The 25,253-nt window shown below is 40.8% G+C and overlaps 2 pseudogenes; one reads left to right on the top strand and one right to left on the bottom strand.

Annotated features, from left to right (window-relative positions):
- Positions 1-222: 222 nt before the first annotated feature.
- LOC100351100 (protein kinase C-binding protein NELL2 pseudogene) lies at positions 223-6,754 on the bottom strand (annotated as a pseudogene).
- A 1,596-nt stretch (positions 6,755-8,350) lies between these two features.
- LOC103351840 (small ribosomal subunit protein uS2B pseudogene) overlaps positions 8,351-25,253 on the top strand; it is a 42,293-nt pseudogene continuing 25,390 nt past the window's right edge.

The following is a 25,253-nucleotide window of genomic DNA, read 5'->3' as shown; positions in this document are numbered from 1 at the left end:
TCAGTTGCAGTGGAGATAGAATTGTGACCTAGTTTATCCTCAAGAACTTTCCTTTTGTGATTTTCCCAAGCTCCACACATTTCATAATTGGAGGTTCACTCAGTTATTAACAAAGGCGCATGTAGCTGTCCACAAACCTTCCAATTTAAGTTTCAACTTTTTTTTTGGCTTTTAAATGAAACAACTTTCTTTAAAGCAAAATCTACTGTAAGATGGCTTACTTCACAGTTCCCAAAAGTACAGCGGGTCCACAGAGCAACAGATGTGTCCATTCTTGCACTTGCAGAGTGTGCACTCTGTGCTGTGATTGATCCACAATGACCACAATTCTTCTCATCCAGACAGGTCTTGGTGATGTCATGGAGGATGGTGTCAGCCTGGCAGGAGTTGGTGACAAAGGGCAGCGGGGAGCTCTTGTTCTCTGGGAGTGTACTGAATTTACTCCACATCTGGGCAGGATAGGGGTCAGCAGTCCACCTCCTGTGGCAAGCAGAGGCACTGCTGGCAACTCTGGACCCAGGTGTCACACCGCTGTTGTACAAGTTCTCCCTGTTTTGGTGGAGGCACTGACTGTGGGATCAACCGTGGGATTCTCAGTCACGGGCTATCTGTCAGCGTGTGACAAACCTGCTCTGACATGAGCACATGGAGCAGTGCTCACTTTCCAACACCCAGATCTGACCATCGTGCTTCACCCTCCTACTGTGGATGCTGTCCCCTGTGCAGTTCTTGCTGAGAGGGCCCCAGCAGTTGTAGCCACCATCCAAGTTGAAGCAAGTGGTGTCGCTGGCATGGCTGTGCCTCCCAGTCCCACATGGTTGACATCTTCACATGACTCTCCACTTGGAGAGAGCATCCTGTTGTCACCGTAGCCATCCTGGCACTCGCAGCGGAACCATGCAGGCAGGTTAATGCAGTTGGCATGGCTATCACACAGAACAAAACCAACAGAGCATTCATCATTGTCCATAACACAGAGGGTCCAGAGGAGGAGCCTAGGAGGCAGGCACACACCTTAGTGGTGATGCAGGCTCCTCTATTACTGCAGCCATCTTTGCAAAATGCTTTGCATGTGGTTCCATTGCCCATGTAGCCAGACTTGCAAACACAGTTGTGTCCTCCCATGAGGTAGAATCACAAGGCGTTTTCATCCCAGTTGTGCTGATTCGTGATGCACCCATCATGCTCTGTACATGAATAATCAATCTGCATGTACCCTTCCTTGCAGATGTGCACGAACTAGCCTGGGGTGTTGACACTTATCATATTCTAGGGAGAGCAATGGCACCCTTCAGCACACTCATCAGTGTTTTCACAGTAGGCACCGTCCTCTCACAGAGCCCTGAAAACATCTTGACAGCTGCATAGGGCCCTATCATTCAGATTCCTGCAGATGGAACTCCCCACGCAGTTGTGGTTTTAGGAACAAAAGTCATAACCATTACAGACTGCAGCAGCTGCTAGAAAAAGTGATCAGCTGAAACTCTGGACAGTCCAAAGCTGGGCAGCCTGGACTTTTGAAAAGCTTCATGGTCTGATCTTTGTACTCATATGGGACACACACTCCAGAGGAGGAGTAGTACTACTTCACTCTCCTTCAAAGTAGGTTTGTCCCTGAAATTGGCATACTGACTTGTACTCCTTACAGCACCTGCCATCCATGCATGCCGGGGCTGACCTCAGCAGGCACTCAGACACTGGCAGACCAGGATCCCACACTGAGTGGTTCCATTTAGGTACGTACTATTTTTACAGCCATCTGTCCAGGAGCAGAGTTCTCAGTAGGTGTCTCCCTTTGCAGTGCAGGTCCTCTCACAGGAGCACTGATCGAGTCCATCCGCTGCTCAGCCCGGGACAGACTGGCTGATGTTTTCGCTAAAGTATCCTGGAGCTACGTGATTTTCTGCACAAGTCCATGGGAGTCATTGCAAGCTGGACAGGTGCGCTTAAGATCCGGGCAATGAGCAATATATTCTTGGGGCATGACAAGTAATTGCACATCGTGCTTGAAACACTTGAAATATCCATGTGAATTATTTCTTTGTCGCACCTAAAATGTTGTGCTTACAAGCAATTCTGTGGAGGCTTTTCTACCACTCTATTATATGTGTAAAATCCAATGGGAGGGGGCCGGTGCTGTGTCTTAGTGCATAAAGCTGCTGCCTGCAGTGCCAGTATCCCATATGTGCACTGGTTCAAGTCCCAGCTGCTCCACTTCTGATCCAGCTCTCTGCTATGGCCTGGGAAAGCAGTAGAAAATGGCCCAAGTCTTTGGGCTCCTGCACTCACATGGGAGACCAGGAAGAAGCTCCTGGCTCCTGGCTTTGGATAGGCTCAGTTCTAGTGATTGCAGCCACTAGGGGAGTGAACTAGCAAATGGAAGACTTCTCTCTCTCTCTCTCTCTCTCTCTCTCTCTCTCTCTCTGGCTCCACTGGCTCTGTCTCTCTGTGATGCAAGTGGTAAATGGAGAGAATGACTCCTGAATTTAGGTGGGCCTGTTTCAGGGTCCCCCAAGACAGTGGATTCATGCCAATTTCTCAGCTTCTGGGAAAAAAAATCTGCCCAGCTGTAGCAGTGGACACCCTTATGCTTCCGGGAGTGTGTTGAAGGAGAAAGGCTTTGGTCCCATTGTGCAGCCCTGTGAGTTTGCACACTCTGCCTGTGGACGCCCCCAGTTCCCTTGGAATATGTATTTTCAATGGCAATTCAAGGAAAACTTTGATACATTGATACAAATATATCTGCTGTATGTTTCAATGAGCATTACCTAGCTATAAAATTTGAAGTTTACCCTGCGGACAGATTTCAATTAAATTAAAATGCAATGTGCTGAAGAATTCACTAAAGGGTTTGTGAGCCTATGTTATCCATCTTAGTGGAGCAACAAGCAAAACAATGTATTTAAATAAATAAAACTATATTTAGGTGCAATGACTTTATGTGCAACTTTTCATAAAGAAATCCTATATTGAATGCTGTACACAAAATAACAGCAAAGTTGTTCTCTTATGGTGAGAATAAGGAAAATAAGATGGAAGGAAGTTAATAGGCAGCGTGGTCAGTCACATCCTGGAAACCTTGTCCCCATTGAATTGCTGTAGCAGACCACAGCCTGACATAAGCACATCTTGTTTCAAAGTACCACACCTGGAAGAAGTCACTTCGAATCGATGACAATCTTAGAGCATTTATTCTTCATCCTTTCTAACCATAGAATTTAAGCACCTCATGCAAGCCATACCAAAAACATATTAAACCAATTATCCATATGCCAATAACCTGCTTTTCAAGGTTTCACCAAAATTACTACACAAATTGTCAAGCAAAGCAAGAGGTGACCATTTTTACTGAACTATTTTCAGAGACGAGAGTCTCTGTTCCACTGAACAAAGTCTATCTGTGTGCCAGTACTGTAATATTTTACAGTACAGACACTTTAGCACTATGCATGTTAAGCAAAGTCCTTCACTTTTCCTAATGGCAACACAGAAGATAGGAAGAACACAAACTTCAGAATGAAATATGCCTGTATCTGCATCAGTCCATTGCTCCCAATCAGACACAATTCCTAAGCCTCAGTTTTCTCCCTTACAAAATGGGGTTAGCACCCCTATGCAACCCGACTTTATTAAAGTGTAAATTATGCTGCCTTGGCACTCTGTACATGTTGGTTACGCTTTTGATACAATGAGTTTGAAGACTGGAGAACCATGTTCTAAGGAACCTGAGTTTAACTCTTGAAATGCTGTACAGTTTTATAACTAAAATGAAACATAGGTACCTAGTTTCTTTGAGTCTGCTAATGTAACGTTCTGTGAAACACTGTGTTTTCCAAGTATAGCACATTAGTCACCAGGTGAAAGAAGGCAGATTCACTGTCTCCTGGGCGGTACTTGGTTGAAAATTACACTTTTCCATCCAATTTTCAAGCTATGTTTAAGAACCTTTCCTAACATTTTTATTTCCCTCTGTTACTTGCAGGAGACAATGGGTAACACACACTAGCCTACCACAAATAGCCATTGCTTTTTCCATCCCCTCACCTTGAACTGCACATGCCCCTTGTCTTCTATGTCTCGGTCAGGTGTATTATCCTGAGTTTCAGGTGATGGTTTGTCTTTTTCATGTTTTACATCACTGGGCTGCTGGTCCTAGGAGTGAGTGTGAGTACAGATAAAAACATTTCATATTAACACGTTTCAGTATACCTATGTGTGTAGTACATGTAACACACAGATCTGAAACACACATATTTATAACACATCTGAGATAACACGTATTTACAACACAGAGATATGCATAATCTTAAATAAATTGAAAACAAAGATATGAGAAGGGAACCACAAGGCATATTGCTGGAAACAGATGAATGTACACATTCAGTCATCACCCAAGTATAATCCTCTGGGATCAATGTTTGCTTCATGAGGTTCAGCTCTCACTCACTGTCTTAATGAAGATGTTTTAAGGCTACCTAAAAAAGTGCAGTGTTACAGATAAAACAAATTCTTGTGAAAGTTCCCCGTTGAATTACATTGATAAGTTCCTACATTTATCCCATCCTTAAATTAGTAGAGTACAAGCCGGCGCCACGGTTCACTAGGCTAATCCTCCACCTTACGGCGCCGGCACCCTGGCTTCTAGTCCCGGTCGGGGCGCCGGATTCTGTCCCGGTTGCCCCGCTTCCAGGCCAGCTCTCTACTGTGGCCAGGGAGTGCAGTGGAGGATGGCCCAAGTACTTGGGCCCTGCACCCCATGGGAGACCAGGGTAAGTACCTGGCTCCTGCCATCGGATCAGTGTGGTGCGCCGGCCGCAGCGCGCCGGCCGCGACGGTCATTGGAGGGTGAACCAACGGCAAAGGAAGACCTTTCTGTCTCTCTCTCTCACTGTCCACTCTGCCTGTCAAAAAATAAAAAAAATTAGTAGAGTACATATAATTTTCTCATGATATATTTTTGAGTAGTCTATATATATATCTTAATGTATTGTTTAATATTTTTATGCATATCCTCAGGAATGCAATTATCTTATACTTTTATTACATCTACTCTTTTTGTTGGACTTGGGATCAAAGTGATGCCACTTTCATAGGATGAATTGGGATATAAAACCTTTTTCTAGTCTCTGGAACTAAGGTTTCTGTAAGGCTGGGATTAATGTAATACTAGGCTTCCCCATGAAGAGATGTTTCTGAATTACTCCTTTCTGTTAGGGTTGAGTCATACTTCAGCACAGAGACAGAAGGAGCAGTTCCAGGATCCATCACTTTAAACGTTGTAAGGCCTACCTCCCAAGCAAAATACCTCTACTGATGCCATAACTCAGAAAACAACCCGTTTCTCTGTGTCTCCTGGTAATAAGTTGGATTTTTACTGGGTGTGTACTATCTGTGAGACACTTCTTCGTATCAGTTTCCCCATGTGAACACTTTCATTCAAGCATGATAAAAAAATAAATCTCAGTTTTAATCAGCTTTATGATGTCTAACTGTAGTAAGAAGCAGGTTTGTCGGTTCAAGTTTTATATCCAAAGCCCTTGCTATTTCTTGCTATTTGAAATAGTTGAATGCAAAATGATGGTGTACATTACCTGATGACTTTAGAGCCTGACCTTTTTTTTTTTTTTTTTTTTGACAGGCAGAGTGGACAGTGAGAGAGAGAAAGACAGAGAGGAAGGTCTTCCTTCCGTTGGTTCACCCCTCAATGACCACTGTGGCCGGCGCACTGCACCGATCCGAAGCCAGGAGCCAGGTGCTTCTCCTGGTCTCCCATGGGGTGCAGGGCCCAAGCACTTGGGCCATCCTCCACTGCACTCCCGGGACACAGCAGAGAGCTGGACTGGACGAGGAGCAACCGGGACAGAATCCGGCGCCCTGACCGGGACTAGAACCCGGGTGCCGGCGCCACAGGTGGAGGATTAACCTATTGAGCTGCGGTGCCGGCTGAGCCTGACATTTTTTATAAAAATTGAAATCTATCTCTTGGCTTACTTGAATTTAAAAATATTTTTCCTTCCCTTAAAGGAAGAATTTCCCAAAATGATGCATATGTACATCACAAAGTATCACAGGTGAAATCATTGATACAGATTTTGTTATTTTTAATTATATAGATTTATGGGTATGATGTGGTTCTCTGATTCATTATTGAATATGTGTTCATCAAATCAGGTTATCTAGGCTTTACATCTTTATAAACATTGCATTTTTGATTCACCCTGATAATTTATGGGTACAGTGTGATATTTCAAAAGAACACAATGTGCGGTGCTCAAATCAGGGTGGGTAACTGATTTTTCCCTCTGCTTGTCAATATTTTATGTGTAGAGCTTGTGGCCTCCTCTCTTTGTTTGTTCGTTACATGTTAGAGGTTACTGTGGACCTCAGTCACCCAACTGTGTTATAAAGATTTACATAATAACATGGTTATTTCATAATGGTATAGAAAATTGTAAAAGTGCCCCAAAGCCATTTGTGATGTTTTATGGTGAGACAGAGAAAAGAACTGATGCCACAAACCCTAAGGCAAAGTGCTTCAAAATATCCTCTGTAAAAGCTTGTCTCTTCTTAAAGGTTATTCAGAGGGAATAACCAGAAATCTCTTTTGTATTATTGCTATGCAATCCTGCGTTGACCTGATAGTTACCATATTCTTCTCAGGAGCTCCTCCAACTGTATTATTCCACCCAGCCTTGTAGCCTGCTACTGCACATGATGACAAACAAGTTGCAAGTTGCAATGCAGGATAGCACATGGCAGTGGAGCAGAAGGATACATAAATCAAAAAGCAGTTGCAGTACAAAGGAGAAACACAGGCAGGGAAGCCACAACACTATAACAACAAAAACAATGCAAGGACTTCCAAGAAATCAAGAATAAAACAAGGAGAAACACTATGACTGTGAGAGTGAAAGAGAACAAGTGGATTCCCCATGTCCACTCATCGCTGTGTCCACATTTTTGATCATGCTGGTGTAAGGCTGAGTGACATTGAGGCTTTATACTCAAATTCATGAGCAGATTGGCAGGGTTGTGTTCATTCACAAACTTTTATGGATGCTCTAGTTCTGTTCTGTATGCAGCACGATTGGGGAATTATCCAAAGCAGTCCCTAACTTAAGGCTGATCTGGGGAAATAGCAGTGTTAAGGTTTGTTGAGGACATAAATGTAGGACCACAATAGTACCCAACACTTCCAAAGTGTGGGATAAAAGGTAGAAACTTTCTCTACAAGAACAGGATTTGCAGAGATTGCATATGACTGACAGTAAGCAAATTGTTCTTTAAACCATGACTGTTCAGATTCCAGTGAGTATTGTGTGCCATTTTCACTCAAGCAATAATCTTATTCAACTCCCACTGGGTCTGAGGCTCCATGCTTTAGGCTAGGCTGCCTCTGAAGATCTAGGAATGATTTGTGTAGGATAAGAGTTCTATAAGAGTCTGCGTGGGTGCAAACTGTTGAAATCTTTACTTAGTATAGAGTTGATCTTCTGAATATAAAGATAATTAAAAATGAATCTTAATGAAGAATGGGTTGGGAGAGGGAGTAGGAGACGGGATGGTTTTTGGGTGGAAGGGGGGTTATGGGGGGAAGAACCGCTATAATCCAAAAGTTGTACCTTTGAAATGAATATTTATTAAATAAAAGTTCTCTATAAAAAATGTCCCATTAGGACTGCTGGATCATGTAGGATGCACACATTTGACCTTATAAAATTTGTCCTTTGCAATTTTGTATCCCTGCCAGCCACGTGTGAGCTTTTCAGTTCCCTTTCCTCCCAGATGGTAACAGTACTCAGTACTGTTGGGGATCTTTCAAAGTTTCATTTCATTTTAGCAATTCTAACAGCAGCATAGCGATATCACATTTTGCTCTTCTTGTGCATTTTTCTAATGATTTATGATGCTGAGCATCTAATTTGTTTAATCCCATGCACACCTTTAATAAAGTGTCTGTTCAGATGTTTCACCCATTTTAATGGGTTCTGTTTTTTCTTATTGAGATTTATATATTATTACTATATATAATATTATATATTCTTTATACATTGTATGTATAATATATTCTTTATATATTCCGGCAAGAAGTGTTTCATCACATGTGTCTTGCTATCATTTTCTCTTCACATGTGCCTTGTTTTTCTCTCTTCACAATATAATTGTAAGAGCCAAAATCTTGAAGTCTAAAGTTTCTTGTGATAGTTTTGTTTGTATTCTCTAATTTATGAAAACTTTGCTTAACTGAATGCCATAAATATCTTCTCCTATGTTTTCATCTAGAGCTTTTACAGCTTTACTTATTACATTTAGCTCTGTGATTCATATTGGGTTCATGTTGAGACGTGCTATGAGGCAAAAAGAGATTGCGTATAATTGCTCCTTGCAGCATGTTATTGCCAGTAGGCAAATTGCTCTTTTAATGATGACTCTTCACATTTCAGTTAGTAGTGTGTGTCATCATCTCCCAGACAAAAATCTTGCTCATCTCCTAGAGGCTATCAGGCTTCATGCTCTGGGATTGGCAGGCTCTGAGGGTCTTGGAATGATTCCTTCAGGAGAAGAGTTCTACGGGAGCTCAGAGTTAAATGAGCAGAACTACGAAGATTATTACAAAACAAGTTTGGTGAGACCCACGGCCCGGTTGAGCCAGGAGTCATTCAGAACATGTAGAAAGGCTTTCTAAACCATGTGGTCAGGATTGGCTTCTTTTTTTTTTAACTTTTATTTAATGAATATAAATTTCCAAAGTACGATTTATGCATTACAATGGCTTCCCCCACATACCGTCCCTCCCACCCACAACCCTCCCCTTTCCCACTCCCTCTCCCCTTCCATTCACATCAAGATTCATTTTCGATTATCTTAATATACAGAAGATCAGCTTAGTATACATTAAGTAAGGATTTCAACAGTTTGCTCCCACACAGAAACATAAAGTGAAAAATAATAGATGATTTTTTTTAAATGATGATGAAATCAGATCAGACCTATTGTCATGTTTAATCCCAGTGAGAGTCAAGTTGGGAGTTGATAATTTCTTTTTTTTTTTTTTTTTACAGAGGATCAGTTTAGTATGCATTAAGTAAAGATTTCAACAGTTTGCACACCCATAGAAACACAAAGTGAAATATATTGTTTGAGTACTCGTTATAGCATTAAATCTCAATGCACAGCACATTAAGGACAGAGATCCTACATGAGGAGTAAGTGCACAGTGACTCCTGTTGTTGACTTTACCAATTGACACTCCTGTCTATGGCATCAGTAATCTCCCTATGCTCCAGTCATGAGTTTCCAAGGCTATGGAAGCCCTCTGAGTTCTCCGACTCTTATCTTGTTTAGACAAGGTCATAGTCAAAGTGGAGGTTCTCTCCTCCCTTCAGAGAAAGGTACCTCCTTCTTTGATGACCTGTTCTTTCCACTGGGATCTCACTCGCAGAGATCTTTTGCCAGAGTGTCTTGGCTTTCCATGCCTGAAATACTCTCATGAGCTTTTCAGCCAGCTCTGAATGCCTTTAGGGCTGATTCTGAGGCCAGAGTGCTATTTAGGACATCTGCCATTCTATGAGTCTGCTGAGTATCTCACTTCCCATGTTGGATCACTCTCCCCTTTATTTACTCCATCAGTTAGATTTAGCAGGTACTAGACTTGTCTATGTGCTCCCTTTGACTCCCAGTCCCTTCACCATGACCAACTGTGAACTGAAACTGATCACCTGGAACAGTGAGATGGCATTGGTACATGCCACCTCGATGGGATTGAATTGGAATCCCCTGGTATGCTTCCAACTCTACCATTTGGGGCAAGTCAGCTTGAGCATGTCCCAAATTATATATCTCTTCCCTCTCTTATTCCTACTCTTATGTTTAACAGGGATCACATTTCAGTTAAATTTCAACACTTAAGAATAACTGTGTATTAATTACAGAGTTAAACCAGTCATATTAAGTAGAACAGACAAAAAAAACTACTAAGAGGGATAATGTATTAAGTTGTTCATTAACAGTCAGGGCTATGCTGATCAAGTCACCATTTCCCATAGAGTCCATTCCACTTCAACATGTTTCCTTTTTGGTGTTCAGTCAGTTGTCACCGATCAGGGAGAACATATGGTATTTGTCCCTTTGGGACTGGCTTATTTCACTCAGCATGATGTGTTCCAGATTCCTCCATTTTGTTGCAAATGAATGGATTTCGTTGTTTCTTACTGCGGTATAGTATTCTAAAGAGTACATATCCCATAATTTCTTTATCCAGTCTACCGTTGATGGGCATTTAGGTCGGTTCCAGGTCTTAGCTATTGTGAATTGAGCTGCAATAAACATTAGGCTGCAGACCGCTTTTTTGTTTGCCAATTTAAATTCCTTTGGGTAAATTCCAAGGAGTGGGATGGCTGGGTCGAACGGTAGGGTTATCTTCAGGTTTCTGAGGGATCTCCAGACTGACTTCCATAGTGGCTTGACCAGTTTGCATTCCCACCAACAGTGGGTTAGTGTCCCTTTTTCCCCACATCCTCGCCAGCATCTGTTGTTGGTAGATTTCTGCATGTGAGCCATTCTAACCGGGGTGAGGTGAAACCTCATTGTGGTTTTGATTTGCATTTCCCTGATTGCTAATGACCTTGAACATTTTTTCATGTGCCTGTTGGCCATTTGGATTTCCTCTTTTGAAAAATGTCTATTGAGGTCCTTGGCCCATCTCTTAATTGGGTTGTTGGTTTTGTTTTTGTGGAGTTTCTTGATCTCTTTGTAGATTCTGGTTATTAACCCTTTATCTGTTGCATAGTTTGCAAATATTTTTTCCCATCCTGTCGGTTGTCTCTTCAGTCTCCTGACTGTTTCTTTTGCAGTACAGAAACTTCTCAATTTGATGCAATCCCAATAGTTGATTTTTGGCTTTGACTGCCTGTGCCTCCCAGGTCTTTTCCAGAAACTCTTTGCCTGTGCCAATATCTTGAAGGGTTTCTCCAATGTTCTCTAGTAACTTGATGGTGTCAGGGCGTAGATTTAGGTCTTTAATCCATGTTGAGTGGATTTTTGTGTAAGGTGTAAGGTAGGGGTCTTGCTTCATGATTCTGCACGTGGAAATCCAATTTTCCCAGCACCATTTATTGAATAGACTGTCCTTGCTCCAGGAATTAGTTTTAGATCCTTGATCAAATATAAGTTGGCTGTAGATGTTTGGGTTGATTTCTGGTGTTTCAATTCTGTTCCATTGGTCTATCCATCTGTTTCTGTACCAGAACCATGCTGTTTTGATTACAACTGCCCTGTAGTATGTCCTGAAATCTGGTATTGTGATGCCTCCGGCTTTGTTTGTGTTGTACAAGATTGCTTTAGCTATTCGAGGTCTCTTGTGCCTCCATATAAATTTCAGCACCAATTTTTCCAGATCTGAGAAGAAGGTCTTCGGTATCTTGATTGGTATTGCATTGAATTTATAAATTGCTTTTGGGAGAATGGACATTTTGATGATATTGATTCTTCCAATCCATGAGCATGGAAGATTTTTCCATTTCTTGGTATCCTCTTCTATTTCTTTCTTTAAGGTTTTGTAATTTTCATCGTAGAGATCTTTAACGTCCTTGGTTAAATTTATTCCAAGGTATTTGATTGTTTTTGTAGCTATTGTGAATGGGATTGATCTTAGAAGTTCTTCCTCAGCCGTGGCATTGCCTGTGTACACAAAGGCTGTTGATTTTTGTGCATTGATTTTATACCCTGCTACTTTGCCAAACTCTTCTATGAGTTCCAATAGTCTCTTAGTAGAGTTATTTGGGTCCCCTAAATACAGAATCATGTCATCTGCAAAGAGGGATAGTTTGAGTTCTTCCTTCCCAATTTGTATCCCTTTAATTTCTTTTTCTTGCCTAATAGCTCTGGCTAGAACCTCCAGAACTATATTGAATAGCAGTGGTGAGAGTGGACATCCCTGTCTGGTTCCAGATCTCAGTGGAAATGCTTCCAACTTTTCCCCATTCAATAGGATGTTGGCTGTGGGTTTTTCATAGATTGCTTTGATTGTATTAAGGAATGTTCCTTCCAAACCCAGTTTGCTTAGAGTTTTCATCATGAACGGGTGTTGTATTTTATCAAATGCTTTCTCGGCATCTATTGAGATAATCATATGGTTTTTCTTCTGCAGTCTGTTAATGTGGTGTATCACATTGATTGTCTTGCGCACATTAAACCATCCCTGCATACCAGGGATAAATCACACTTGGTCTGGGTGGATGATCTTTCTGATGTATCATTGCATTCTATTGGCGAGAATTTTATTGAGGATTTTTGCATCTATGTACATCAGGGATATTGGTCTGGAATTCTCTTTCAGTGCTGCATCTTTTTCCGGCTTAGGAATTAAGGTGATGCTGGCTTCATAGAAAGAATTTGGGAGGACTCCCTCTTCTTCGATTGTTCTGAATAGTTTGAGAAGAATTGGAGTTAGTTCTTCTTTAAATGTCTGGTAGAATTCAGCAGTGAATCCATCTGGTCCTGGGCTTTTCTTTGTTGGGAGGGCCTTTATTACTGTTTCAATTTCTGTCTCAGCTATGGGTCTGTTTAGGTTTTCGATGTCTTCCTGGTTCAATTTAGGTATGTTGCATGTGTCCAGGAATGTATCCATTTCTGATAGGTTTCCCTGTTTGCTGGCATACAAGTCCTTGTAGTAATTTCTGATGATTCTTTTTATTTCTGTGGTGTCTGTTGTTACGTTTCCTTTTTCATCTCTGATTTTATTGATTTGGGTCTTTTCTCTTCTTTTTTTAGTTAGTTGGGCCAATGGGGTGTCAATTTTGTTTATTTTTTCAAAAAACCAGCTCCTCGTTTGGCTGATTTTTTGTAATGTTTTTCTTGATTCAATCCTATTGATTTCTTCTCTGATTTTAATTATTTCTCTTCTCCTACTAGATTTGGGTCTGGTTTGCTGTAGGTTTTCTAGATCCTTGAGATGCATTGAAAGCTCATCTATTTGGTGCCTTTCCAATTTCTTGATGTAGGCACCTATTGATATAAACTTCCCTCTTAACACTGCTTTTTGTCTATCCCATAAGTTTTGGTATGTTGTGCTGTTATCCTCATTTACTTCCAGAAAGTTTTTGATTTCTCTTTTGATTTCTTCTATGACCCATTGTTCATTCAGGAGCATGTTGTTCAATCTCCATGTGTTTGCGTATGCTCTAGGGATTCCTGAGTTGCTAATTTCCAACTTCATTCCTTTATGGTCTGAGAAGCTGCATGGTATGATTCTAATTCTTTTGAATTTGCTGAGACTTGCTTTATGGCCTAGTATGTGGTCAATCCTAGAGAAGGTTCCATGTACTGCTGAGAAGAATGTAAAATCTTTAGCTGTAGGATTGAAAGTTCTGTATATATCTGTTAGATCCATTTGGGCTATAGTGTCGTTTAAATCTACTGTATCCTTGTTGATCTTCTGTCCTATTGATCTGTCTATTTCTGAGAGTGGAGTATTGAAGTCCCCCAGTACTATTTTATTGGGGTCTAAGTCTCCCTTTAAGTCCCTTAACAAATCTTTTAGATAAACCGGTGCCCTGTAGTTAGGTGCATATACATTGATAATTGTTATATCTTCCTGTTGAATTGATCTCTTAATCTTTATGTAGTGTCCCTCTTTGTCTCTCTTAACGGTTTTTGTGGTAAAGTTTATAGTGTCTGATATTAAGATGGCTACGCCTGCTCTTTTTTCATTTCTGTTGGCATGGTATATCTTTTTCCAGCCTTTCACTTTCAGTCTGTATGGATCTTTGTTGGAAAGATGTGTTTCTTGTAAGCAGCAATTAGATGGGTTTTGTTCCTTAACCCAGTCAGCCAATCGGTGTCTTTTAACTGGACAGTTCAGGCCATTCACGTTCAATGTGACTAATGATAAGTGGTAACTTTGCCCTGCCATTTGCCAAAGATAAGTTCTAATATATGCTTTGAATTCCCTGTGATCTTTTGCTGTGAGCTTTCCTTCCTTGGTTTCCTTCCTTTACCTTCTTTCATATTGATGACCGTGTTTCTTTGTTTCTGTGTGTAACACATCTTTAAGCATCTTTTGCGGGGCTGGACAAGTGGCAACAAATTCTTTCAATTTCTGTTTGCTATGAAAAGTCTTTATTTCACCTTCATTCACAAATGATAGCTTTGCAGGATATAATATTCTGGGCTGGCAGTTGTTCTCTCTTAGTACCTGGGCTATATCTCGCCATTCCCTCCTAGCTTGTAGAGTTTCTGATGAGAAGTCAGCTGTGAGTCTGATTGGAGATCCTCTGAGAGTAATCTGACGTTTCTCTCTTGCACATTTTAGGATCTTTTCTTTATGTTTCACTGTGGAGAGTTTAATTACAACGTGTCGTGGTGAGGATCTCTTTTGGTCGTGTTTATTAGGGGTTCTGTGAGCTTCCTGTACTAGGATTTCTCTGTCCTTCTCCAAACCTGGGAAATTTTCTGCTAATATCTCACTAAAAAGGCCTTCTAATCCTTTCTCCCTCTCCATGCCTTCAGGAACTCCTAGAACCCGAATGTTGGGTTTTTTAATAGTATCCTGAAGATTCCCGACAATATGTTTTAGATTTCTAATTTCCTCTTCTTTTCTTTGGTTTGACTGTATCCTTTCCTGTTCTCTGTCTTCTAAGTCCGATATTCTCTCTTCTGCTTCTCCCATTCTGTTTGTAAGGCTCTCTATTGTGTTTTTCATTTGATCTATTGAATTCTTCACTTCAGTCACTATCCCAGTTTCCTGTTGTACTAGTTGTTTCGTTTCATTTTGATTCCTCCTTAATATTTCATTTTCACGAGAGAGATTTTCTATCTTGTCCATTAAGGATTTCTGTAGTTCAAGAATTTGTTTTTGAGAACTTCTTAATGTTCTTATCAATTTTTTGAGATCTGCTTCTTGCATTTCTTCTATGTCATCATCCTCATAATCTTGAATTGGGGTGTCTTTTTCATTTGAGGGCTTCATGGTGACTTCCTTGTTTTTATTACCTTGGTTTTTGCGTTTGTTATTTGGCATATTGGAGATATTTGGTTTCTTCACTGTGGTGCTTTTTCTTATTATACTATGACTCTAGATTAAGTGGACTATCTGTTTTTGATGGAGCCTTAGGGCTTGAGATGGGTGTGTCCTGAGAGCTCTGTTTGGTGTGCCAAAGGTGACACTCCCAGGTTAGGCATGGTAAATCTCTCTCTCTCTCTCTTTTTTTTTTTTTTTTGATTCAAAAGGGAAGTTATTCTGCACAGCTGAATGAAGTTGGAGGTAGTTAGCAGGCAAATGATATACCCGCAGGAGCCAGAGATCGGAAGCTCTTTCCCAAGGACCACACAGGGAATCTGTTCGGCCCTCAGAGTGGGCTCAAATTCTCCTTCAGTCTCCCACTGGGTTGCCAAAGTTACGGAATTGTAGCGTCTCTGGAGAGTGCTCAGGTGAATTCCGTGAGTTCTCTCCCCCACCGTCTCTTTTTTCACAGTCTCAGTTCAGTAGCACCACAAATTTACTAGGTCCTAATCTCCTGTTAATTTGCCCCGCCCAGAGTCAGGTTTTTCTGCTAGGCTCAGGGCCAGTGCAGCCCTGAGTTCGCTCTGCTTATGACGTATGTCCAAGATGGCGCCTGCTCTTTGTCTTGCTCGCCCTTGAGAGGTGAGCGGAGAGAGAGAAACCCGTGTCCGTACCAGTCACCTTTTTTTTTTCCTCTCTCTCTCTTCCAGTTAGCTTGGTGAAGTTCTCCCCCCGCCCCCGGGGGGTAGTTCGCTCTAGTCTCCTCTCTCCGCTTGCCTGCCGGTGTCTCGGGTTATTGAGGTTCGGCTCACCTCGCGTTCCAGCGCTGGTGTGTTGAGTCTGCCGCTGGTGTCCCGAACTGTGGGCTCCCACGCTCTCCACGCAGGTCCGCTCCCCTTCCAGCACCGATGTGTGAACTCGGAGCCCTGGACGTCCCAAGTCTCCCCACTGTTGTCTGTGTGGCACGCACTCCCCTTCAAGCACTGGCGCGCAGACCCTGCAGCTTGCGCAGCTCGGTCCCGCGGCTCGGCTTCCGCGCGGTGGGCGACCTTGTTCTCCCAGTAGGTCCTCCGATTCACGGCCACTGGATCCAGAAGAGTTTCTTCTGCAATATTTTCCTGGTTCTTTTTTCTGAGGCTACCGTAACTCCCCTTTTATTAAACTAAATTTTCCCGGACTATCGGTGCGCGCCCTCACTATTCCGCCATCTTGGCTCGATCTCAGGATTGGCTTCTTCCTAGAGTTGTGTGTGTTATACATAAAGATTCACTACAAATTAATTTTTCATCTTCCTATTCATATCCAGATTTTCCTTAAAGTATAAATTTAAATACTCAACCATCTCCATTTTACAGATTAGGTAACTGAGGGCAAGAGTAGTATCTGATTCAAGGTGGTGTGCCTAGCCAGTGGAGTAGCCAGTTTTCAAAATAGACTCTACCAGCCCCTGTGTGCTTTTCATTCTAAACATCTGATTGCTCTTAATATTTCTTCTGTTTTAATTCACTTTCATCAATTATACTTTCTCATGCTTTGCTTATCCTCCTAAGTTCTTTTTATGTCATGTGAACTTTAATATCTTCCAGGTTTATTGAAAAATTGCTGAAATGGTTTTCAAAATCTACCACACCATTTCTCATTTCCACCAGAAGTGGTTGTAGGGCTGCTGGGTCATGTAGTATGCACATGCTTCACTTTATATAAAATTGTCCTGTATCATTTTTCATCCCCAGCAGCCATGTGTGAGCATTTCAGTTCCCCTTCCTCCCAGATAGTGCTCAGTGTTGTTAGTTATCTTTCACATTTTCACCTCATATTAGCTATTCTAACAGCAGTGTAGTGATATCTCATTGTGTTCTTCGTGTGCATTTCTCTAATGATTTATGATGCTGTGCAATCCATGCATTGATTTACAATTCATACATCTTTTACAGAGTGCCTGTTCAAATTTTTTAAACATTTTAGTAGGTTCTGTTTTTTTCTTATTGAAATTTCAGAGTTCTTTATATATTCCAGCAAGTAATGTTTTATTGTGCAATCATTTTCTCTCCATATATGACTTTTTTTTCCAAATCTCCACTATATAGTTCTAAGAATCAAAGTTAAAAAATTTGAAGTGCAAGGTTTCTTGTATTAATTTAGGTTATGGAGTCACTTCTTTATTTAAAAGCAAGATTTATTTAAGTAAGAGACCTCCAGCCAGAGTAGCCTGGAGGGGGGCTCCAAGAGAGGGAAAACCCCTAGAGTCACATTTAAGATTTTGCTTAACTGAATGCCATAAATATATTCTGTAGTTTCTTCTAGACCTTTTATAGCTTTCATTATTACACTTTAGCTTTATGATCCATACTGAGTTAATTTTGGTATGATATATGAGGCATGGATAAATATTCATCTTTTAAAATAATTTATTAACATATTTTGTTTATTTTATAACCATAAGCTTAATCCTACACTAAGTAAAGAATTCAACAACTAGTTCAAAGAAAAAAACACTTTTCCTCAACAGTAGAGACACAGACTTTAAACAATAATTAAAAGTCAAATGTAGTTTGTCATTGTAAAATGTAAAAGAATAAGAAAGGAAGGAGAAGGGAAGGTGGGAACATGGGTGGGAGGGAGGGTAGGGTGGGAAGCATCACTATGCTCCTAAATCTGCATATATGAACTACATGACATTTGTTCACCTTATATAAATAAAAGTACATTTATTTATTTATTTATTTGAAATGTAGAGTAACAGGGGGAAGGGAGGGAGGGAATAAGAGAGAGAAGGAGAGGGAGAGGGAGAGGGAGAGGGAGAGGGAGAGGGAGAGGGAGAGGGAGAGGGAGAGGGAGAGGGAAAGAATCTTCTATCTGCTGGTTCTCTCCCCAAGTGTCCACAACAGCCAGGTCTGGGTTGGGCCGTAGCCAGCTCCAAGAACTCAAGTTTGTGTTTCTTATGTGGCTGTTCCTGGCAGGGACCCAACTACCTGAGTCATCACCGCCTGCCTCAGAGGTGCACATTAGCAGAAAGCTGGAATCAGAAGCAGAGGTGGGTCTCAAACTCAGCCACTCCAATATGGGGTGTGGCATTGGAAGAGGTGTCTTGAGCACTGCATCAAATGCCTGCCCTCAGTTGTGTTCTTATTATTAGAACTGGAGTGATGAGGTTCAAGTCCTTTGCATGCCAGAACGGAACCCAGAAGCCTCTAATTCCTTTTTGTATATCTCCATTATTTCTTTCCTTCTTCTAGCTCTGTGTCTGTTTCTCATTTTGTAAGATGGATGTTTATATAATTGGTGTGAGGCCTTCTTTCTAATATAAGCAGTTAATGTTATACTATTTTCCTCTAGACACAGCTTTACCTATATCTCAGAAACTTTTATGTGCTGTTCACATTATCATTTAAATAAAACTGTTTGCTGATTTCCTTTTTTTTAACTTACTGTATTATTTAGCCTACTCTATTATTATCCTATTGGTTAATGATAATTGTTCTTTAATTTCCAGCTACTAAAATGTATCATCTTCCCAGATGCTTTTCCCCCAATTTAGCCTTTTACCTCTTCTCCTGACTACTCTTGGATTGAATATTTTATGCTTTCTGTGGGGAGCAACTCGGACTAGACTAAGTTACTGGAATTAAGACTTATTCTATGCATCTGCTCTCCCACAATATGGCGCTGAGAAGGGAGAAGCAGCTTCTACACAGCTGCCTCCAGTTCAACCAATAAACAGCAGGACCTGCTCCTGATTGGAGGAGAGCAGCGTACTCGGTGTGTGGGTAGCAGAGTTGGGATTGGTGGAAGAGGACTATAAAGGAGGAGAGAGACAACATGCACGAGGAACATCTAAGGGGAACATCTATCTGAAGGAACACCTGTGCAGCCCCCGAGAGAGCCGGCCGGCGGTGTGCCGCTCCCCCGTGGAAGTGGGGAAGGTGGCAGGGGGAACCGCCCTTCCACGGAGGTGGAAGGGACGGTAGCCAACCCGGGAAGAACCAGCAGCAAACCCGGGGAGGGCCGAGCAGACAAAAGAACAGCGCAGGGTCCTGTGTCGTTCCTCCACGAAGAGGGGGAGCGACACTTTCATTGTATCTTCACTATTGGTTAGTTACTTGTACCTCTTTTCTCTTAAGACAATATTAATTTCTCTAGAGTTTACAGTGTTTAGATTTATTTGATCCTACTCTACTTTTAAATGACATATTTCTACCTAACAAGCAGTGTCAGAACCTTAAAATAATATTTCCCAGTTCCTTACTACAACTTTATGTTCCATTGTTACCAAATATTTTCCTCTATATATGCTAAAAACTACTGTATATATTGTATGTGGATATATGTTTTCACCAATACAATTATTTTATAAAGTGAATTAAAATAAGACAAATGCAACCATATTAGCCCATTCACCAATTTATCATTTCCAGGACTCTTAATTCCCTTTCATAGATGCAAATTTATAGCTTGTATAAGTCTCATTCTTCCCCAAAAAACTAATTTTGACATTTCTTGTATAGCATGTATGATGGAAATTAGATTCTCTCAGTTTCTTCTTCTTTTTTTTGATTTAAAAATTTATTTTTCTTCTGTTTAAAAGTATTTTGCTGTGCACAATTTTTAGTGGAGTTACTTTCTTCCAACGTCTTAAAAATGTCAGCTCATTTTCCTCTGGCTGGCTATGTTTCTGACAAAATTTTGCTATGAATACTTGTTTCTATTACATTGCATATAAAGTGTCAGTTTTCTCTAGCTGTCTTCAAGATTTTATTTCTTGAATTTTATTTCAGGAGTTAGAATACAGTGTATCTATGTAAGAACTGGAGATGATCTTAGTTATCATGGGCATTCCCTTAGAATCTCAGATCTCTGGTTTGATATCATTCATTATTTTTTGCCCTTTTTTTAACTTCCTTTTCAGTCTTTCAGGTTGGGTGATGTCTATTGACCTCCCTTTAGGGTCATTCATTCATTTGTAAATTCTGATGAGTTCATCATTTAAAAAAAATCATCTATTATTTTTCACTTTATGTTTCTGTGTGGGAGCAAACTGTTGAAATCCTTACTTAAGGTATACTAAGCTGATCTTCTGTATATTAAGATAATCGAAAATGAATCTTGATGTGAATGGAAGGGGAGAGGGAGTGGGAAAGGGGAGGGTTGTGGGTGGGAGGGACGGTATGGGGGGGGAAGCCATTGTAACCCATAAGTCGTACTTTGGAAATTTATATTCATTAAATAAAAGATAAAAAAAAAATTCTGATGAGTCAACTGAAAAACTCATTGTAAGCTTTTGAATTGTAACATTTTCAATTGACTCTATTATAGCAAATCCTTAAAACTGGTTAGAATTGCTACAGAAGCCCCAAACTATATTTTCTTGTCTGATGTACAGCAAGTAAATTACTGACATTTGAGTGTTAGAGGAAAAATAAGAGTTTTTTGCAATGTATAGAATAAGGAGTCAGGAAGCTATAGCAAAGATTCCCAGACTCTCCAAGGAATCAAAAGTAGTGAATCTTGTAGTTTAAAGTGGGCCTTGAACTGTGTATGGTCAGCTCACGTGTGAGTCTCTGGTTGGCCCACAGTGTAACTGGCTTACCGTTGATTGATCAGCCATAAAAGCCAGTATGTTTCTTTTGAAGTGGCAAAGATGGTCTCTGGTCTGTCTCTGTCCAAGGGTAGATTGGGTACCACTGTTTTTGACTAGGCATTGTAACTTCCTGCAGAGTTCTCAGAATACAGGCTATCATGGATATGTTAACTATAGGAACAGTTTGACTCTTTGTGATCCAGGCTCTTGGCTTTGACTGATCCCTTGTGTCACTCCTTTAATTTAATGATGTATTTACAGAGGAACTGCAAATTGAGGGAGAGATGCTGAAGCCTAATTGACACCAAATGCATTCGGGGTAGGGACTGGGTTTCAATTCATTCTTTTACTTTCTATCTCTCCATCTGTTGAAAATCTCTATCCGTTCATTCTATGTGGCCCAATGTTTTCTTTCACCAGAGCCTTTATCATAAGAATTATGTCCATTTTAAGTTCCACATTTTATTGTTGCAAAATCTAATGGCGTATCTGAGTCTTTTTATTATTTATAATTTTTCTTTTTGCTTTTCTCTCTGTCTTATAATTTTTATCTGAAAGGCAGACTTCACACATAGCATAGCAGAGACTAAGAGAATATTGTTTATACTTGTAAATCTTCATGTTTCCTCTTTGACTATTTGACATGACTATTTGACATGTACCATGTGTGGTTGGTTTTGCATCCTTAGGCAGAATTTGAGCTAGGCTCAAAAGTTATTTTTCTATGATTAGCTTCATTAACTTCTATCTATACCCTTAATAGAGTGAGGGCTGGCTTGCCAGAGGGTTTTTCCAAAAGTCTGTTCCACGCTCACTTTTTTTATTTTTATTTTTTTAACAGGCAGAGTGGACAGTGAGAGAGAGAGAGAGAGAGAGAGAGAAAGGTCTTCCTTTTGCCATTGGTTCACCCTCCAATGGCCGCCACGGCCGGTGCACCCCGCTGATCCAATGGCAGGAGCCAGGTACTTACCCTGGTCTCCCATGGGGTGCAGGGTCCAAGGACTTGGGCCATCCTCCACTGCCTTCCTGGGCCACAGCAGAGAGCTGGCCTGGAAGAGGGGCAACTGGGACAGAATCTGGCGCCCCGACCGGGACTAGAACCCGGTGTGCCAGCGCCGTAAGGAGGAGGATTAGCCTAGTGAGCCGCGGCGCCAGCTCACGCTCACATTTAAGCCTACCTTTGCACTCGTCTGGAGAGAGGGTCTCCATCCACACGATGGCTTCTCATCCAAGAGGTTCTCGTTGCTGACTGCTTATTATCCTATTTAGGGGTCAGAGGCAAGGACCTTATTGGTTATCCTGGTCCAGCCTTGGTATCAAACAGATGCTCTTTCCCTTGAAGAAAGATAGGCTTTCTTTGTGACACCCTTCATTCCCCAAGGCTAACAGATTTCTAATTGTTCAAGCATAGGAAGTTCCCTTGTTCCAGACTTAGGAGCAGAGAATGTTTTCTTCTTGTCATAATGAGTCTTTCTCTGTGTCCCAGCAGCAACAGCATTTACCATTCTTCCCCTAGTCACTTATAGTTCTTATTCCATAAAGGAGAAGGATCCTGACAGGGTTCCCTGACTTTTCCACAGTGACAGCCACCACCATTCTCAAGGCCTATATTATTAAGGGAAGCCTTTTTTTCTCCTGTCCCCGGCTTTTCTCATGAGCACTAAATGAAGGGCTATTGAGAAGAGGTTGCGAAGAGGTGCAAAACATCTTTGTGTATGACTTTGAATAGTTCTGCATTTCCATGCTAACCCACAGTTAACCTTTATCCTTTCATTGAAAATATTATCTTATGCCTCACTCACTTGTACACTGAAGTTGTCCTTCTTCTTCACTCTGCTCTAGGTGGGTCAGCATTCTTGTCTTGACTCTTCACGGAGCCATCTTTCTTTCACTAGTTTTCAGGCTAGTGAGTTCTACTGAAACCAAAGTTCTTTGATGAACTCAAGAAAGTTCTTTTTTAGATTAGCTGTCTTTTTCTTTTGTTATGATGCAGTAATGTAATTTTCAGAATTGTACATCCTAAGCAGAAACCATTATTGCATAGAAATTTGTAGAATATGTTAAATGTAATATTGATTCAATTGAGCTAATAGTGAATGAAACTTTAGTTGATAAAGAAATTATTGTGTGGCAAATCCAAGCACAACTCAGAAACAAACATTTATCTTCAATCCACATTGCCCCTTTGTGCAGGCAATAAAATGTATATATTGAAATTAAGGGTGTAAAAGTATCTTTTTTTGCCTCAATCTCAAGTAAAATTTTAAAATTAATCAGCAAACATAGAAGAGCTGGAAAAATCACAGCTTCTTCAAAAAACTTTTGAAATATTGCTTGCTATATCCAACTTTGTGAACTTTGTGAATTAACAAGCTTGGAAAAATATCCTTCATGTATCTCACATTTATGTGCATTAGGTGTGTATTGAGAATTCTTGCCCTTTCTATTTATCATCACATTGAAATCCATTCATTATTTTTCTTTCTCTCTAAGGTCTGTATACTGACTGCCTCACACAACCCAGGGTGTTGATATTTAATTTTACAACAAGAACAGTAGCAATAAAAACAAATAGGTGTTTCAATTGCAGGTGTTTTTATTAATAGGTAAATTGTCCCTGAAATGCAAGTCAAAGCCAGTGATTAATCCATGAACAAACTTTCACATAACAACTTAGTTTTCCATTCCTACATTGGATCCACTCTAGCAAACTGAACATCTAAGGATACACCCATATCCATCCATATCAAAAAGAAGTTTTCTGATTATTTCAATAAGTGAACTGTCAGTTTCCACAAAAAAAAAAAAAAACTTCAGTTACTCTATTGTATTTATACCATTTTGGAGAAAGTTGAGTGTTGTGATGACAAAGAAAGAATTATTTCCAAATCTACTTTAACACTCTTTGGAATCCAGATTGGTCTCTCTGCGTGAAACCAGTAATAAGATATTTAAAATCCTTGTTTATCCACTAATGAGAAGAATCCTCAACTCGAATAGAGGAATATTCCATATAAAATGATAAATCAAAATTCTGTTATTGAAGACAGAGGGTAGCTCATCAAACAATCACTTGTAATATTAAATTAGAGATTAGAAAAATGAAAAGATTATGTTCAACCACACTATTTTAGAATTATGGACTATTGTTCTTTTAGGGGATTCTCTCCCCTTTCTCTCCCCTCCCTCCAACTGCATAGCTGTGTCACCCCAAGGGCTGCTTCAACTTATCTTCTTTCCACATCTACAAATATTAGATAGCACTGCCTCAGAAATGAAAAAATGAAGACCCATGACAAAACACTTCTTGGGAAGTCTTGGGATTCCCCACAAAACAGTGGGAGGATAAAGGAGTCATGGGGTGCTATTCTTTAGGCCATTAACAAAGGAATTCTGAGAGAGATTGAATCTTAATCTTTCCTCAGAGCTGGGGTGGGTGGAGGGGGACAACTAGAGAAGCAGAGTGTGGAAGAAGAAGTAGGATTCTCAGGGTAACATGGAATAAAACTTCGCTTTGAGGAGAAAAGATGTTGACCCCTGAACCATGCCACATGCCAGCACATGAAGGGAGAGCTACCCTCTCCCATCAGGTGTGATTAACTTGTACATACCTGTGCTTCCTGAGGAGGGAACAAGAGTTTCTGGGCAATGATAATGAACATAAAACATCTCATTATAGACAGCGGGCCCTAAATTCTCCAGCTCCAAGCCCTGAGGTTGGAATTAGAGTGATTGAAAGGACATTTCTATGTGTGATAGGCAAATAAATCTGTCTTTTAGTCATAATGCATTTATTATATTATACATTCATAAGCACATTTACTTATGAATATGAAGTTAACCTGCTATTTTTGAATAGGCTGAACATGTTAGGTAGGAAGTCAGAAATGAGCTTCTGTGTGTGTGACAAAGGCCTAAGGAATTGACATCTAGGTCCAGCATCCACATCTCAAAGTCATCCTGATAACCTTCCAGGTGCAGCCCAGTATCTGCACTTCAAACATCCTGCCCAGATCCTGACCTTCCAGGGGGTCCTGCCCCTTCTACCCGACACCCATCCTTCCTTCCTCTTACCAGGGCAATGTCAGCCAGGCTTCTCCTGTCCGATAACTTCAGGGGAAAAATTCAGAAAGGAATTTTTCGTATTTACATCCAACAAGTCCTTTGTTCCAGGAGGAGGAGAAGGAGAAGAGGCAGGAAGGCAAGACCCATCCCCTTAAAAACCCCAGCCTAAATGTAAACTGCGCACTCTCTCTCAGGTCCGATTTAGAGAGGTGCCCATCCGTTCTTAGGGATGTCTCTACCCTAATAAACCTTGCTATGTTGCTTTCCCCTGCTCTCTGTCTCACACCTGAATTCTTTCTTGTGCAAAGACAAGGACCCTTTGCTTCTCCGGTAACAAACATACGCATGACGAAAATATCCAAAATATCTTCAGGATTAAACAAGGGAAGACATGTAGAAGTGGGGAGATCCCCTTTGTATACCAGAGGAAAGCAATACACGAATAGCTCTTTGCAATTTTCTCTTATTCTTTCAAGATTTATTTATTTATTTGAAAGGCAGAGTTACAGAGAGGCAGAGGCAGAGAGAGAGAGAGAGAGAGAAAGAGAGGGGGGTCTTTTATTCGCTGGTTCACTCCCCAAATTGCTGCAATTGCCTGAGCTGGGCCAA

The sequence above is a fragment of the Oryctolagus cuniculus genome, chromosome X (assembly GCF_051225735.1).
Source record: "Oryctolagus cuniculus isolate XC-2025 breed Fujian yellow rabbit chromosome X, ASM5122573v1, whole genome shotgun sequence".
NCBI lineage: Eukaryota > Metazoa > Chordata > Mammalia > Lagomorpha > Leporidae > Oryctolagus > Oryctolagus cuniculus.
This window is presented reverse-complemented; position numbering and strand designations above follow the sequence as displayed.